The sequence below is a fragment of the Alosa alosa genome, chromosome 5 (assembly GCF_017589495.1).
Source record: "Alosa alosa isolate M-15738 ecotype Scorff River chromosome 5, AALO_Geno_1.1, whole genome shotgun sequence".
Taxonomy (NCBI): domain Eukaryota; kingdom Metazoa; phylum Chordata; class Actinopteri; order Clupeiformes; family Clupeidae; genus Alosa; species Alosa alosa.
Window position 1 is genome coordinate 21,375,910 of NC_063193.1, and position 15,417 is coordinate 21,391,326.

General features: G+C 40.6%; 1 long non-coding RNA gene across 3 annotated transcripts in view; it reads right to left on the reverse strand.

The window, feature by feature from the left end:
- Positions 1 to 217: 217 nt before the first annotated feature.
- Positions 218 to 15,417, reverse strand: part of LOC125294810 — a 60,118-nt gene continuing 44,918 nt past the window's right edge. For 2 of the 3 annotated variants that reach the window (XR_007193565.1, XR_007193564.1), the window contains 3 exons: positions 2,520 to 2,582; positions 782 to 1,024; positions 218 to 612 (listed from right to left, as the gene is read on the reverse strand). This is a non-coding gene — a long non-coding RNA (uncharacterized LOC125294810). The remainder of the gene's footprint in view (positions 613 to 781; positions 1,025 to 2,519; positions 2,583 to 15,417) is intronic. The other variant, XR_007193563.1, reaches the window with a different exon arrangement.

The window sequence follows — 15,417 nt, forward strand, 5'->3', positions numbered from 1 at the left end:
CTAAAACAGTCTCTCTCTCTCTCTCTCACACCCACACACAGACACACTTACAAAGACACCTTTGTAAGGTGAGCATTGAGCAATCACACATTCACAAAAAGAGAAGACAAAAACTTATTTGACTTATTTCACTTCAGCTTCAACAAGGACGTAAATATATACTGCTTACACAATATAACTATTACTGATCAAGAATTCAAAATAGACCTAACTGAATTTATGAAAAAATTAATATCTGAGAGAAGGGAAAAACAGCATCTGCTCAAATAAATTCCACATATTTAAAAACACTTCCATGTGTTCTGTTGCTCATCCTTCAAAAATGAGTTCTAGATGTGCTTCATTTTCCAGAGAAATTGACATGGGATGACACAGCCTGGCCTGTGCCCTTTTTAAAGGCGAGACTTGGCGTGGGTAATTAATTCACTTTGTACTCTCTGCCACCGAGGTCTTGCTGCTCCAGTCTGTCTGTAAATCACTGGGACCTAACACTGAACTTAACCTTTCAGTATGGTAATCACCTAAGAGACTGCCATTTGGTGGGGAGCTCTTTGGGTAGAAGCTCTGGTCCATCTCCTAAAGCTGAGACCTTACACTCCTCCTGGCTTCTTCCTGACAGGAGACAAAAAAGAAGACAGTACAAGTGAGTAGTTTGATGGGGAAATCCTTCCAGAGCCTTTGTATAGAAATGCTATGCCCAAGTGAGTTTATGCCATTATGTCATTGTAAACGTGCAATAAAATGTGTACTAAAACACATATAAGGGCTTTTATGTTCTTACCCAGTGTGCACATCTGAACCTCTCTAGACATCTCACTCATACACAACTCCTAAAAACAACCTTGACACATCGGCAGGGTGGTTATTAGTGTTTCTCAGTGTAATGGTGGACCTGCTGTGCGCTGTGCTTCTTGTTGTAGCATTCTATCACTGGATGGTGATCTCAGGACCTGAGCCATAAAAATACTGTAGATGACCTGATTGATATCCAAAAGGTAGCTTCAGCATAAAAGGTTGTGGTCTTCTAGAGAATGGGAATATAAAAAAGGCCAATTTTAGTATTATTCCTTGAAAAGATGTTATGGTGCTGTTCTGTGGAAGATGACACAGCGAAGGAGAGAAAATGACAGGCGGTCATGAGCGAGCACAGCACAAATATCAGAGCGAGCACCAGGGGGAGAGCTGTTTCAGGCCGGCCCACGCCGCGGGTCTCAGAATGCCACCACTCCCTCCTGACCGTCTGAGCCAACATCTCATTTCTGACAGTGGACATCTACAGCGCTGCCTCCACTAAATCCTACAATGCTTAAACTTGAAACTGGACTGGACAGCAAGAGCAAGAAAACAGTGTGATGTGACGGTATTCTAGCTCAGATCAGTTATTGGTTAGTGGACGTTTCTTCTGAGGCCTTAGAGGTAGTCCAGGCTGACTAGGCCCACTTCAACGGTAATATAGTGTTTTGGTGTCATAAGTGTGCCATCAATCTTACAAAATTGGTCTCTCAAAGAGTATTGTTTCATATCATAAGATTATTGTTTTTCCGTAACTTCAGTTTGAAAAATAGTTGAGAAGAAACAATAGAAACCAAGATGAGAAGGGGCACTTTATTGTGAATAAACAATAATTCACAAAAAAATCTCTTAGCTATCCTCTTAGCTTTCTCCATAACACTCTTCTTGTCTACTTTAATGGTGAAAATATGTGATTTTCAGTTTTGGTTGAAAACTGCATATAAAATGAAACTTCTAAATGAATTTGTACTGCACATAAGTTTGACTCTGACAAGGCCCTTTGTCACAGGGTCCCCCCAAGCAGCCCCCTACCTTTAGCTAACAGTTAAGTCCTATAATAGATTAGCGTTTTGGACTTTTAGTTCATACAGAAATCTGAGAAACAGGACAAGAGTGGACTAAACCTAAATCCAACCTAAGTCCCATTTAATCTCATTATTTCCATGGTGAAATAAACGTGAGGAGATAATAAGGAGTTCAGACCTGCACCTCCATGATGACACAAGCAGCCAGGAGAGTTGAGGGACCCTGAAGCCCGACACATTTCATGATAGTGCTAAATAAAAGAGTGCGTGCGGCAGAGCCACTTCATCAGTCACAAGATGAAAACTTTGACAGAGTTCCTGGCAAAAACAGAGACCCACCCACACACACACGCAGACAGAGAGAGAGAGAGAGAGAGAGAGAGAGACAGAGAGAGAGAGAGAGAGAGAGACCCCCCTCTGGCAGTCTGAAGTCAAGAACACAGAAATAGATTAGTGAAAGTTTTTATTATTTTCGTCATTGTTTTTGTATGATGTCCTTCAAAGGTTTTATACAAAGAGCTTTTTAAATTTATATGTTCAGAAGAAATATTAATATTAATATTTCATTTTCTACATCAGAGACCGAGTGGGTGTTGTGAGAATTTTTCCGAAGCAGCAGAATGGAAAATCACTTACAGACCATACCATTATCACATGCTCATTCCACTGACATAACTATATCTACAAAGAGATTTTTTTTACCTGATGGACCTTTAGCATCTGATTATTTCGTTGAGGATATGTAGTTTTTCTTACTGCTAGTATCTGAAAAATAGGAGATATTACATTATAATGTTTATTTAGTAGCCATTCTTGAGCTTCAACCACCTCCCACACTGAAGCCATTAGTAATTAAACCCTTTACATATAGCGATCTGTAGGGAGGGACTAAATTACCAGGGCGTGTCAATGAGTCAAGCACCAAGCTCAGGGCTAAACAGATGAATTTATAGAGATATACCATCCTAGTCGTACGCAGGAGGAGCAGAACTCGTTGCTTAATGATCTGATGGACTTCATTTGCAAGCTTTTCGAGCCTCTCTTGCCTTCCTTCCTTCCCTCCTTCATCATCCTCCCCTCTCTCCTTCCTTCCTCTGGATAGTGTGTAACGTTCATACACAGGTCATCACCCACTGTGGATGACTCATGATTCATGACTTTGACAGGCACATTAGGTACATTATGCATAAATCAGTTACCAGAACCGAGATGAAGGGGGGGTTCCCGTATGTAACTAGTTTAAAAGGAGACTTTGGGTAAACAAGTATAAATCAGGGAGCTCATGGACGAGTGATCAGCGTTAAGGTTTGCCCATCGATCCGGGAAATTGTAACATCAGAGACTTTGTCGTCTGCTAAACTGATTACCAGTGAACACCAACACATTTACCTGTTTTCACTGCAGAGTGAGCCCCAGAAAAGCCATATAGATTCAGCAGAACTGAAATGGACTTCTGAACTTTGACTCTGATAAAATAGCCAAACATAGGATGTTCTGTGGACACATTCAACTTATTCTGCATACATGTACTGTATCATTTTATAGATGGGTTTCTAATTGCTATGCTGAATGTTAGACGTCAATCATTTATTTTTTATTTCAATTTATATCAATTATAGTCACTGGTCATACTTTTAAAATGTCACATGGCTCAAAAAAAGCTGCTCATTTGTTTTAAACTATGAAACAGGTGAATTAGTAAAACATCATCTAACAAGGCCAGTCTCAATAATACAAAGCTCTTGTGTAGGCCCCAGTTCCCATTACTTATTTATTATTGTTGATATAGAGTGGTCTATTATTTATTTAAGAAAGAAAGAAATAATACTGAGGGCAAAAATATGAGGTATGTTTGGTTGTCAAATTAAGTTCAAAAATGAATGTCAGGAATAGAATCTGTTATTTAGAGAGTAAACCCACAATGTTGAAGAACCCTCTGGCATTTTACACTTTTTAAACACATTCAATTATTTGTAATACTTAAAAACTCCTATCCTTAAGTCTCAATAACTCCAGCATACTTTGATTTTCCAAAATAAAACTAAACTACAATACAATATAACTAGCAGCTCTCTCCCATCTTCCTAGCCCCTAATATCTCCCATAATTCCCCCCAGTGTTCTCCCTCATTCTTGGGGGCAGTCGTGTCCTATACCTTTCACAGGCTAGAATTGGCTGAGAAATACACAGAGTTCCACACTCCATTTACTATCAATCATTTCTCAACTGTCACACAATAGTATCTCAACAGAGCTTATGAGTCTCTTCCCCACTGAACGTGTGAAGTCAGATGGGTTTGTCATGGTGACCTTTTTCTCGCTTTTCAAAAATGACTGAGGCCTGCCATTCTCAAGTATGCATTTTTAATTAAACCACCACCGTGTACAACCTTAGCCCTTGAGCTATTTGGCATTTAAATGCAAAGGAAGTGTTGGGTAATTATTAGAAAGAGAAATTAGTGTCTGTGAACCCACTGTAGCTTTGTCAACCACTCGCACTCAATCAGAACACATTCGGTGAGCAAGCTAATACTTCAAGGAAGACAAAAAAAGAGAAACGGTTCGTGAACAGAATAATTAGCCATCCTCGACTCCATTAGCCTTAGTTGTGTAATCATTCTATGTGCGCGTTTCTCACGGAGGCAAGGTTGGCTTTGAGCTTAAACTCTGCACGAGTGATCTCATTATTTCAAATCTGCTGTTTACCCCACTGTCTGAAGAGGTATTATCAGCAGTTCATTCAGATTACATTTCAAACTCATTAAGATCAACACATAAGCGTATTACAAAATAAGACAGGGAGAGAAACACACACACACACACACACACAAACACATACACACACACACACACACTCTAATGTTAGATAGAATATGTCCAAATTCCATTTCCCCCCCTAAGAAGGGATGTAATTATATCCTCAACATAAACCAAAAAAATGGAAAGGTTTCAGCACACAAATAGATATTTTACACTCTAGCAAAAATCTGTAATTACCTGGGGCTTCCTTTCTTCTTGATAAGGGAAATAAAACTAATCCTCTTGAATAGGCTACACACAACTTTGCGGCCATGGATTTTACTGTATAAACTTCTTTCCCACATGGAGTCAATTTTGGTCTCTATATCTATTTAAAGTTCAAAGCCATAAGTTAACAATGCTTGGCTTTTTCAAGTCAATACAAATAACCCAGGTACAAAGAAGCGCATGCAAATCTCTGTCAGTAATGTGGTTGACACACATCATTGATTTCCTATTGGTTAAGTCCTTTGTAAGGACAGAAGTTGATGTATTTGAGGTAGTTGAGGCACTCAAGGCAGTAGCAGAAAGTAATGATTTCTACCAGAAAGGAACCAGAAGTGAAATAAAATAATATTATTCCTTGAAGGGATTTTAAAAGTTGCAAGGTAAGTTGCATAGGCCCCCTCTTCGTTCCAGGTCTTGGAACATTAAGAATCAGTTCCAGAGAGACCAACCTAGTGGTGGTAGGGGAGGAGAGAGGGGAACATTGGAATGTATGCACCGGAAGGCAGCAGACAAGGAAAGCAAAACGATGACTGATCAGGAGTAATAAATGAATGGTTGATGTAGCATTAGTCTTCCTGACAGAACTTGCTTAAGCTTCCATTTTCTTTTCCAATTCAAAAATGTCAAAGTCTCACAAGCACATCGCTCACGTTTGACTAGTTAGCCATGAACCATCTAATACAAAATGTTATTCACAGTTCATTGGCCCTTTTTTGGTTCTCCACTTTTGAGTTCCCAAACTTTCCAGTTGGAAAGACTAAAATGATCAGGGAAAAAACCCCTCCCAAACAACAGACCCCAGTGTGAGAGTGGGTGGTTGTCGGCATCATGTTCTTGCTTGGCATGCTGGGATAGCTCGCCTTGGAGCGCGGCTCAGATTGCCCTCCTCCTCTCATGACATGTCTTCCACGCAGTAATGGAGCTCCCCGCGGAGCGAGCAAGATAGAGAGAGAGAGAGAAGAGAGAGAGAGGGATCCTGGGGAAAGTCAGCCTCCCATTTACCTCCAGACACTAGATCCATTTCTCCTCCTTTCTCCTCATGTACCCCTACTGCCCTCCCCACCTCCCCAAAAAACTGCACCAAAACGTAATAAAACAAGATGAAAGCCTGGCATGAAAAGTCAATACGAATCTTTCAATAGCTCTCCTCTCTCCTGGGAATGAAGAAGAATTGAATCATAAATATTGCCCCCCTACCCCCACACATCCCATCTCCGCCTATAGCATTCTCAAGGAGGGGGCTGTGGGCCTATTGATCAGCCCTCTGTGTAAGGTTTTAAAGGTTTTTAATTGGGCGTCTCTCAGTGGATGCAAATGGCACATCAGAAAAATACGGTTTCGCCTCATTGTACCTTTTGCCTATTATGCATTTCCATGGCCATCCAGGCCCGGAGCCAGCATTGAGATGCTCTTACGTGTACAGTTGAGAGAGAGAGAGAGAGAGAGAGAGAGAGAGAGAGAGAGAGAGAGAGAGAGAGAGAGAGAGAGAGAGAGAGAGAAACAGAAACAGAGAGAGAGAGAGAGATTTGCAGAGAAACTCAGCAGGAATCCCATTTCCCTGCACCCCATAGATCCTGATGGTGCCATGAGAGAATTCAGTGAAGGCAACATTACTGAAGACACTTCGGTATAAAACTGTATAAAACAAAGTTCATAGCTATTACCTTGATGCCTGCTATGGCAAGTGACAGTGGAAGTTAGCGAGGTAGCTTCTAGCTGGCTGCCTTCTGTTTTGGTCAGACTCAATGCTTGACAATGCTTCACACTGAACCCTCCAATACTTTTTTGGAATGGAGAAGGAATAATCAAAATCCAAATAAACTAATCACCACCAACAACAAAACATTTCAGTGTCTTCAAATTGGATTGGTTAGTGGTATAAAAGAAATATGACACTTGTGTTTGTGGGTTGGTAAAGGATATCCCCATGGCTGTGATTAACTGCTGTGCTTGGCCTCCAGCCTTGTGCCTACGCCTGAATTACAGCTGTGGGGATATCCTTCACCAACCCCACAAACACAAGTGTTATATTGCACAATCATATCATGACATTTGCGGCACACAAATTTGCGATGCCTTCGATGTGTATGTAATACATACATCCTTATAGATAGATAGATAGATAGATAGATAGATAGATACTTTATTGATCCCCAAAGGGAAATTAAATTATATACGTCCAATCGGCATAACAGAAAGAGGTCCAGCATCACCATCCAGAGCAGATATAGTGAATAAGGACCAATTTTACGATTGATGTTGAATATCTATTGATTTGTTAGTAATTGACTGATTGCATTTAATGGGGGAAAAGTTATCGAAATAGGCAATGCTAGATTCTCTATTAGCATTCATTGTACACTGGCTGGCATACTTTTAGTTATGTTCTAAAGGTTAATGAATTATGAATGGAGAGCCGATCTGAAGTGTTGACTAGATATGCAATGCTATGGTCTTGGTCTTTATGTAATTGTATGTAGATATCTTGCATTTATCTTGTATTCACTGGCACTTTCACACCCCTGCCTTTGGTGAGTCTCTATTTGATTCTTGATAGAGTCAGGTCCCAAGGTACAGCAAGCAATTGGTGACTTGGTTGCTGCTCAACGGGTAAAAAAATAGTAAAAAAAAAGTTTAAAAGTAAATTTCTGTTTCTACAAATCCTAGAAATTATCATTGCAACCACACTTGGCAGGCCTTGGGCAACTGAATAAAGATGAGAAATGGTATGACCTGAAAACTCGGCAAGCTGCCCTTACATGCTGAATTAAATTGTTCTTGCTGTCCAACAGACTGCTGTGTGCCTGGGAGAGGTATCAGGATATACTCGAGAGTCTGGCTGTGGAAACTCTGAGCAGTTATGCTATCTAAGTGCCTTTTACTGTTATTTTTTTTATGCGGATTGCAAATATAACTGGTAGTAACCTTAACTCCCATTGCCATCTGCATGTAGTTTTGAATTTCTTTTGACTTCTGAGTTCACTCACTGCTGTAATCAGCTGATTTGTGATTATCAGCTGACATGTCTTAGCCTGGGTGCCTTTCCGAACTTAGTCCCGCCCACAACATTTGAGGTCGGGAAGTTCGGTCTGGCATTGCTCCATTGTGGTGGAAGTATGCTCGCCCTATATCGGGAGGACCAATCAAATCAGGCTTTATGATGATGGACAGGTGAGCAACAGTGCCTGGTCTATCACGTCATCTGAGCACGCTTATATTTGGCTTATGTTTGAAACAAAAATGCTGTGGCTAGAAGGATACATGGCTTTTAAGACCCCATATGGAAAATTCATATTATTTAATAAGGTTGTATCACTGAAAACGATTATTTCTGAAAACTTTGGCCAAAGTTGAGATGTGGGAAAACTTGTGGTTTCACTTTCATCAAGGGAAACCAGCGTTGTTGCATTGCGACATGTTCCCTCGTTCGTTTAAAATCTCTGATTGACCACCTGTTCGAGGGATTTGCGACAGCCTTTCCCAGCTGTTTAACATGTTTGTAGCATATCACTGTTCAACAGAATTATTTTTAAAAACGGAGGGGATATAGGAGAAGAAGGATGGTTCATGTGTTTTCTTCCTACACCTCACGGTAAGCTATTTTGTTGCTCTGATTGGTTACGTCTATTCAATTGAGTGCAGAGGCATCCCCGTACTGGTTGAAACACGCCCCATAATTACGTCCCAATGGAGCAGTATCAGACTCATATTCTGACTAGAATTGAGTATGACTACGTCAGGCTAGAAATGTCTGGGAATCTGTGACTGTATCTTGTATTCAGAGGCTGTTTTAATCAACCTGAGAGACCGTCTTGGAGCCTCTTTTTGGAACTGTGTTCCACAGAGGAAAGGGAAGCATAAGAAAAAAAGGTGTTTTTTTGACACCTTGAAAATTGAGTATCAGGTACACCAATAGCACAGTAGAACATGATGCCTTGTATCAACATCCGCTGCTACTTAATTTGTATATTTGTTTGACTCATGAAGGTTTAGGAATTTTTACCATTATACTTCCCCAAACAGAGAAATTGTGTGATGCAATGGCTTTGTCCTTGACCATGACATACCGTCAACCAAGAATTAAGGGCCATTCATACCAGGAACGATGACTATAAAGATAACTATAACGATAAAAGCGGCCACACTGACCGACAAAAATGAAAATCTCTCGTGTTGATGAATATGACGGCTAAAATTTTATGGATTTTGATTGGCTGTCAGCTTTTTATCGTTCTCAAAATCACTCAAAAAAGTTTGTTTGCCAACGATTTTGTTCTTCATGTCTTATAGTTATAGTTTATGTGTGGACGTCATTCATATTAGCTAGAACGATAAATTTTTGCTTTTATCGTTATAGTTAGTTCTTGGTTTGAACAGCCCTTCAACATGGTGTATATGACATGTTGAAACATTTTTGCATTAAATAATATAAAACAACATGATTTAGAGCATAATACAATATTAGAAAATAAAATAATATGAAAATATATGTAATGTAATGGTGGCTGTTTGATTCTGGATTAACCCTGACTTTTGACCCCATGTATGTACTTTTGACCCCATGACCCCCATGTATGTGAGCATCGGACAAGTCCCTGCTCATTGTGTAGGAGATATCATGAGTTAACCACTTAAGGGGTATGCACACGTTAGATTCAAATCCTAAGATTCTAAAATGCCTTTCCACTGAGTGGATGGAATTGAAAGGCAGACGAGCAGAAAACATTGTGCCTGCCACCCATAGGAGGCAGAGACATAAAAAGGAAGTAGAAGAGAGGACTTCTACAACAAAGGAGTTTCACCGTCTAGAAAGACAACTCCTACAACAACAACCCCAACAACAAGCCTCACACATATGGGATAATCCATAACACCACCTGTTGTGAAGGAACAAACTGATAAGCCGATTCCGACATTGAGGACTCACACCCCTGAAACTTAGGCACAGAGTGGACCTCAGGATGCCTGCAGCATCTATAACTGGGGTGATAGAATGTGGAGATGACCACCGTAATTTTGTACAGTATGTAGCGGATTAGCATTTTTGCATGTTCTGGTTCCTATAGGGAAAAAATGAGAATGAATGGGGTTATGGGAAATCATACAAATAACGCTTGAGTGACCCCACATTCATTTCTTTTCAATAATTCAGCTTGTATGTTGTCTCTGCGGATTTGTTACGTCTGTTACTGTATGTCTTTAAAAGATTAACACAGCACTACAAAGCGCCTCCTGGTTAAGGCAAGCAGAAGTTTTCGCCACTTTCACACAGTTAACTTAAGTTAACATATTGATTACTGAGGAGGTTGAAAGCCACAATCTGTTGGATAGTATTAATCAGATGTTTTAGGTACTATGGCTGTAACATAAAGTTACATGAAAAGCCAATAAGAGTGAGTAGAGTAGTACCTCTCGAGAGTAGGCCTACTACTTTTTTTTGCTCCAAGCAAGCAACATGCAGTCCACTTAATTTTTGCTTCAACGTTTCGGACAACATCTTTATTTTTACGAGACAACAGTTTCTAACAAAAGACTGAATGATACATACATTTTAACTCACCAAACCAATTGTCATGGTTTTCTACTACTGTGACTTTTGCTCACACCTTATTTCCGTAGAATTAGCAAAAAACCCATTCATTCTCCCAGAGACAATAGGTGATCGTCACATGCGGGTGGTGCTGGATTGCAGTTATAATGTCTGACTGTTTAAGCACTAGCACAATTACACTGTGGACTTGTTTTTTGTGTTTATTTTTGCACTATGAATCAAAATATTCAATATCATTACAAAGACACTATATGGCCACTGTGACCACTGAACACATTTTTTTAGGATGTGTTTTATGGTTATTGTGAATTTTGCGGTTGGTGTAGAAAAATGCCCATTCAGTTGTAATGATAGCCCTCTACTGATTGGTTGTTGAAAGCTTCTGATACATTGGACAAAGTAGAGGTAAAAGTAGAGTACATTTTCCCCCTCTCCTGCTACCTTTTTACTGTTTATTATGCTAATGCAGCTTTTTTCATGCTATGCTCAATGCTGTTCTTTAATTCTAACTGCGTTGGTTTCTTCAAAGTAAATTAAAGATGAAATAAAATGAATGACTGGACAATCAATTTGAATAGTTGACAAAAGCTGAACAAGAGGAAGAAATCTAAATATCGGAGAGACCTATTTCTGGGCCCTATTTTCACCCTTTTATGTGTATGTGTTACTTAATATTCATTTCTATACAAACCAAGATGACGAATTCGTAAAGAAACGCAAGCACCCACACCATAAGGGTATCTAAATTATCTCTGTACCAAAAATGACATTGTACAGTGACTCGAAGAACTGTATACCGTGTTGTAAGGCTGCGTGTGAGCGGCAGTAGAATTTTGATTTTGCAACGAGAATTCTCGGTCTAACCGTTGATGTGCCGAGTGAGTGCGCTGAAATAGGGCACCCACCAGCCCAGCACCAATCTCTGAGCACGGTAAAAAGCTCCCGGTAATAACCAAACCAGATTTTGTTTAAATCTACACACTTATAGCTACTGAAAAAAAGTTAATCAATCAAATATTATTTTGAAGTATTAAAAAACATATTTTCGAACGAAACGGGTGGAAATTGGTACTTTTATGATACTGCAAGCAATGCTACACAGATCATGCACATTACACCATCCTCTAACATAACAGCTACAAACAGGCCAAATTGAAATTAAACACAGTACTAAGAACACTGACTTCTTAGAACCTGTATCACTTGCCACAGGAAGGGGAGAGCGGCCAGCGAAAATGAGCCTGTGTCACATTTCAAAGTGCAAGCCTCAGGTACCCAGTGATCTGAGGGACAATTACAAGGAAATACAATTTAGAGACATGTGCCTTCTCTGCTCACTGATTGGTTTTGTGCTGACGGCGCTAAAAGCTTTGAAGTACAGGTGAAGTGCAATTATATTTACAGTCCTCTCCCTCCCTCTCTCTCTTCCTCTGTGTGTTGTGTGTGCCTATGTAATACTTCAGCCTAGAGTGATGGTACACCATGTTCCGAAAAACAAATCCAATGAACCAATAAAACCACCTCTACTGAGGAACAAAAAAAAAGAAGCTCTAAAGAAGAAAATGAAAATGACAATGTCATCTTTTGGTAACACCTGTGATAAAGCGCTTCAATATCGGACACTTTCTGTCAGTCGCGCACCGTGTTTGAATTCATGAAGTCAGTTTTCTTTGATAACAAAGTATGTGAATGGAATGATAAAATTCAACAGTATGGCAAAATCACCATTGCTGCTCTCCCAGTGAAAGAGCAGAAAAAGACAGCCTTGTCAGCCATAGTCTTTCACAAACACCATTCTTCTCACAAGCATGAAGACCATTTTTGTACAATTACAATACTAACACAATCCTATCTCTATTTTCTCTATAAACTACCATTAATTTCATTTATAGAGGTTAAAATTAAAACTAAACTATTAGAATACAACTGACCATTTCTTACAACCAAGAGGTTGGCACAATAGAATGCAGAAGCAAGAGAATTGTAGTCACATGGTAAAAATAACAATGACTGTCTGAATATGAATGCAAGGCTCCTTGATGAAAATGCTCAGAGCCTCTCAGCTTGTCTCTTCAGATCCATTTTAAGATCCAGTCGAGGGTAAGGACTTGAATGATGTGTGCCATTTGAAGATCTGAGCCCAGAGGAAGCCTTTGAGAGTTAGCAGATTGGAAAGCGCGTGGCTTTTTGGAGACCGCAGGCCTGAGAGACCTGCGCAAAAGCTCCGCTCCGTGAGGACCCGAGTCATTATCCTCTCTCTACAGTGTACAGCTGCAGCTAGTCGCGGCTGTGCCAACAGCTTGTGCTCGAGGATGACAGCGGCACACGCACCAAATGTGATGGCATACTCGGCAGTCACAAACTGACTGGGCTTCATCAGGAGGAGGAGGAGGGAGAACCAGAGGATGTCACTGTCTGTTTGGACTGCGCCCTCCCACCGTATATTCTCAGCACTGTCAGCAATGAAAATGGAATCTGTTTCAAAGTTCATTGTGTGGGACGAGCCCCTGAGCTTCCTTCCTCATTTCTTAATTGATATGAAATTACATTAATCAGATCTGGGGCCACGACGAGCTTATAAGGAGTCGGTCTGATGGGATTGTATGTGTCGGAGAGCACCTAACGAAACGCAAGCTGACAGCCAAATGATTCTCTTGTGGCTCGGCCGCCGCCAAAATGATTTTGGTAAATGCGCTCTGTGGCTGCCGCGTGACAACAACTCCAAATTTATTGTCTAAATGTTCTTAGCATTGAAAAAATACATTAGGCTGATTAAATGCCTGCCCATTCTCTTCAAATAGGCCTGGTGTCGGCTGTCAATCATCCAGAGGCACCGGGAGGTGACAGGCATAATAGGTCATTATTGTCACAATTGCCGGCTGCAAAAACACTAAATCAGGCTCAAGCTAGAAAAAGCATCACATACACACACTTGCATACGCTAATAGTACAGTAACATTATATACAGTACTATGTGCAATATATACAATCCAATCTCTTTACATTATTCACCCACAGAATAAAAACTAGGAGATGGGTTCTGTGGAAAGTCAGGCTTCCCGTAGGATAGGGTAATGAGACAGTGATACATTGGTTTTTATATTTAAACCTGAATCAAAAGAGACCAAAGTCTCCTAAAGTTGCCAAGGAGGTTCTATTTCAGTGGGACAAACTTTGAGATGGACCTCAACAAATAAGAACAACAAGAATGTGTGAACAAGCTGGAGTTGCAGGTAAGTGTTTTAAGCAGTTGTTGACTGCTCCTTACCTCTGGTTTTACAGTTGAACATTTATTCTTATTAAATTGCAGAAGGGAGGGGATCGAAGCGTCTAGTAATCAAAAAACTGCCAGCACATCTATCACTGCAGGAACAAATAAACCATCCTGCTCTGTACGGCAAGAAAAAAATTAGACAAATAAATGATTCTCCCAGGTCCAGTAGAGCCCTGGCTATTTGTTTTTGTGGATGATGAAAGCGAGGCTGGATTCGCGGAGACAGTGAGGTGATGCTGGGCAAGAGAGGGCCACTGTTTATTCTGGCGCCCATGGGACGGGGGGCAATTTCTCATCAACGGGCGGCCCTGGGGCCCACTCCCTCTTCCCAATGAGAAGTGAACATGATGGAGGGCTTGTGCCGGAGCCTCTGCCGCTCCGCTTCCGGTGGCACACGCACGCACACACACACACACACACACACACACACACACACACACACACAAATCCAAATTTCTGCACTCAGCGAGCGGGATTGTGGGAAAAAGCAACGTGACCGTGGCCAACCACCAGTTGTGCATGGCCATCGATTCTCAAATCAGTGGAGGAGAAATCATGAGAAGGGGGGCTCGCAAAGAAAGTGCCAAATCAATCCCAATCGCTGTCAGGGATGGTGGAATATGACAAAAAGGGTGGGGAAAAATATCAACACTGCGTGTCACACTTCGTGTCTTCACAATTTTGGATAAACATTTAAAGAAACTTCAATAACAATCACATTTACTGTCGTCTTGCAGCACAAGAAAAACATTATGCAAAAAAAAAAAAGTCCCAACAGCTGAAGAAGGGGGAGGCTTTTGCTTTCAGTCTCAGACATCCTGTGAGTGTTTACCTATCTTTGATCTCCACCAGAGAGAAAAACACAGGGACAACATGGAAGCTGTGATTGCAGCTATTACTGAGGCACAATTCCAAGACTCTCAGGCCTTTTAGAGTGAAAATTGTGGCTGGCTCTTCACTCTAAAATTGGTCCCCACAAATGATACATGATATTGGAAAGCATCCTATGACACTATTTTTACCCAGGCACAAACTAGGGGCATACTGTATATAACATAACAGGACAGGCATTGGTTCTCATGTCAGGTCAATTAAAGATGCAGTCTGTGATTTTGGTCAGGTGTTACCAATCAAATTATACTGTTCCCTTTTCTGCTCCTGAAAGTTTATTGGCTGAAAATGTTTAGTCTGAGCCACTTTTCTCATTTACAGAGAGAGGACTATGGTGGCTGACAGGTGCAAACGACATGCAACTTATGACAACAGATGCAAATCAACAAAACATGTGCAAATAGATAAAACACTGCCAACTTAAGAAAACATCTTCATCTTCATTTGATGACGTGCACATCATTTAGAAAACACGCTGCAAATTCAGAGAACATTTACATTTCAAAAACGCGCTACAAAATTCACAACACAACGGAAGTGTTTCCGGGGGACACTTAAAAAAGATGAACACCTCTGAACAGGTGGCGAACGGGTGTGACAACAACAGCTCCTGAAGAAATCTGGCTTGAAATGTAAGTATTTGGGTTTATCTTAACATTTTAATGGCACTTAAAAGTGATGAACACCTCTCCTTTACTGTCTGTACGTATGTAGTTCGCCACCTATTCAGAGTTCTGTACACATTGTAATGGAGTGTCTAAAAGTAAGAGTGGGGGCATCTGAAATATAAAAAAAAGTACCATAGTGCTTTTGCTAATATCTGTCTTTTCTTGGCTTTTGTCCACACTGGAATGTGTC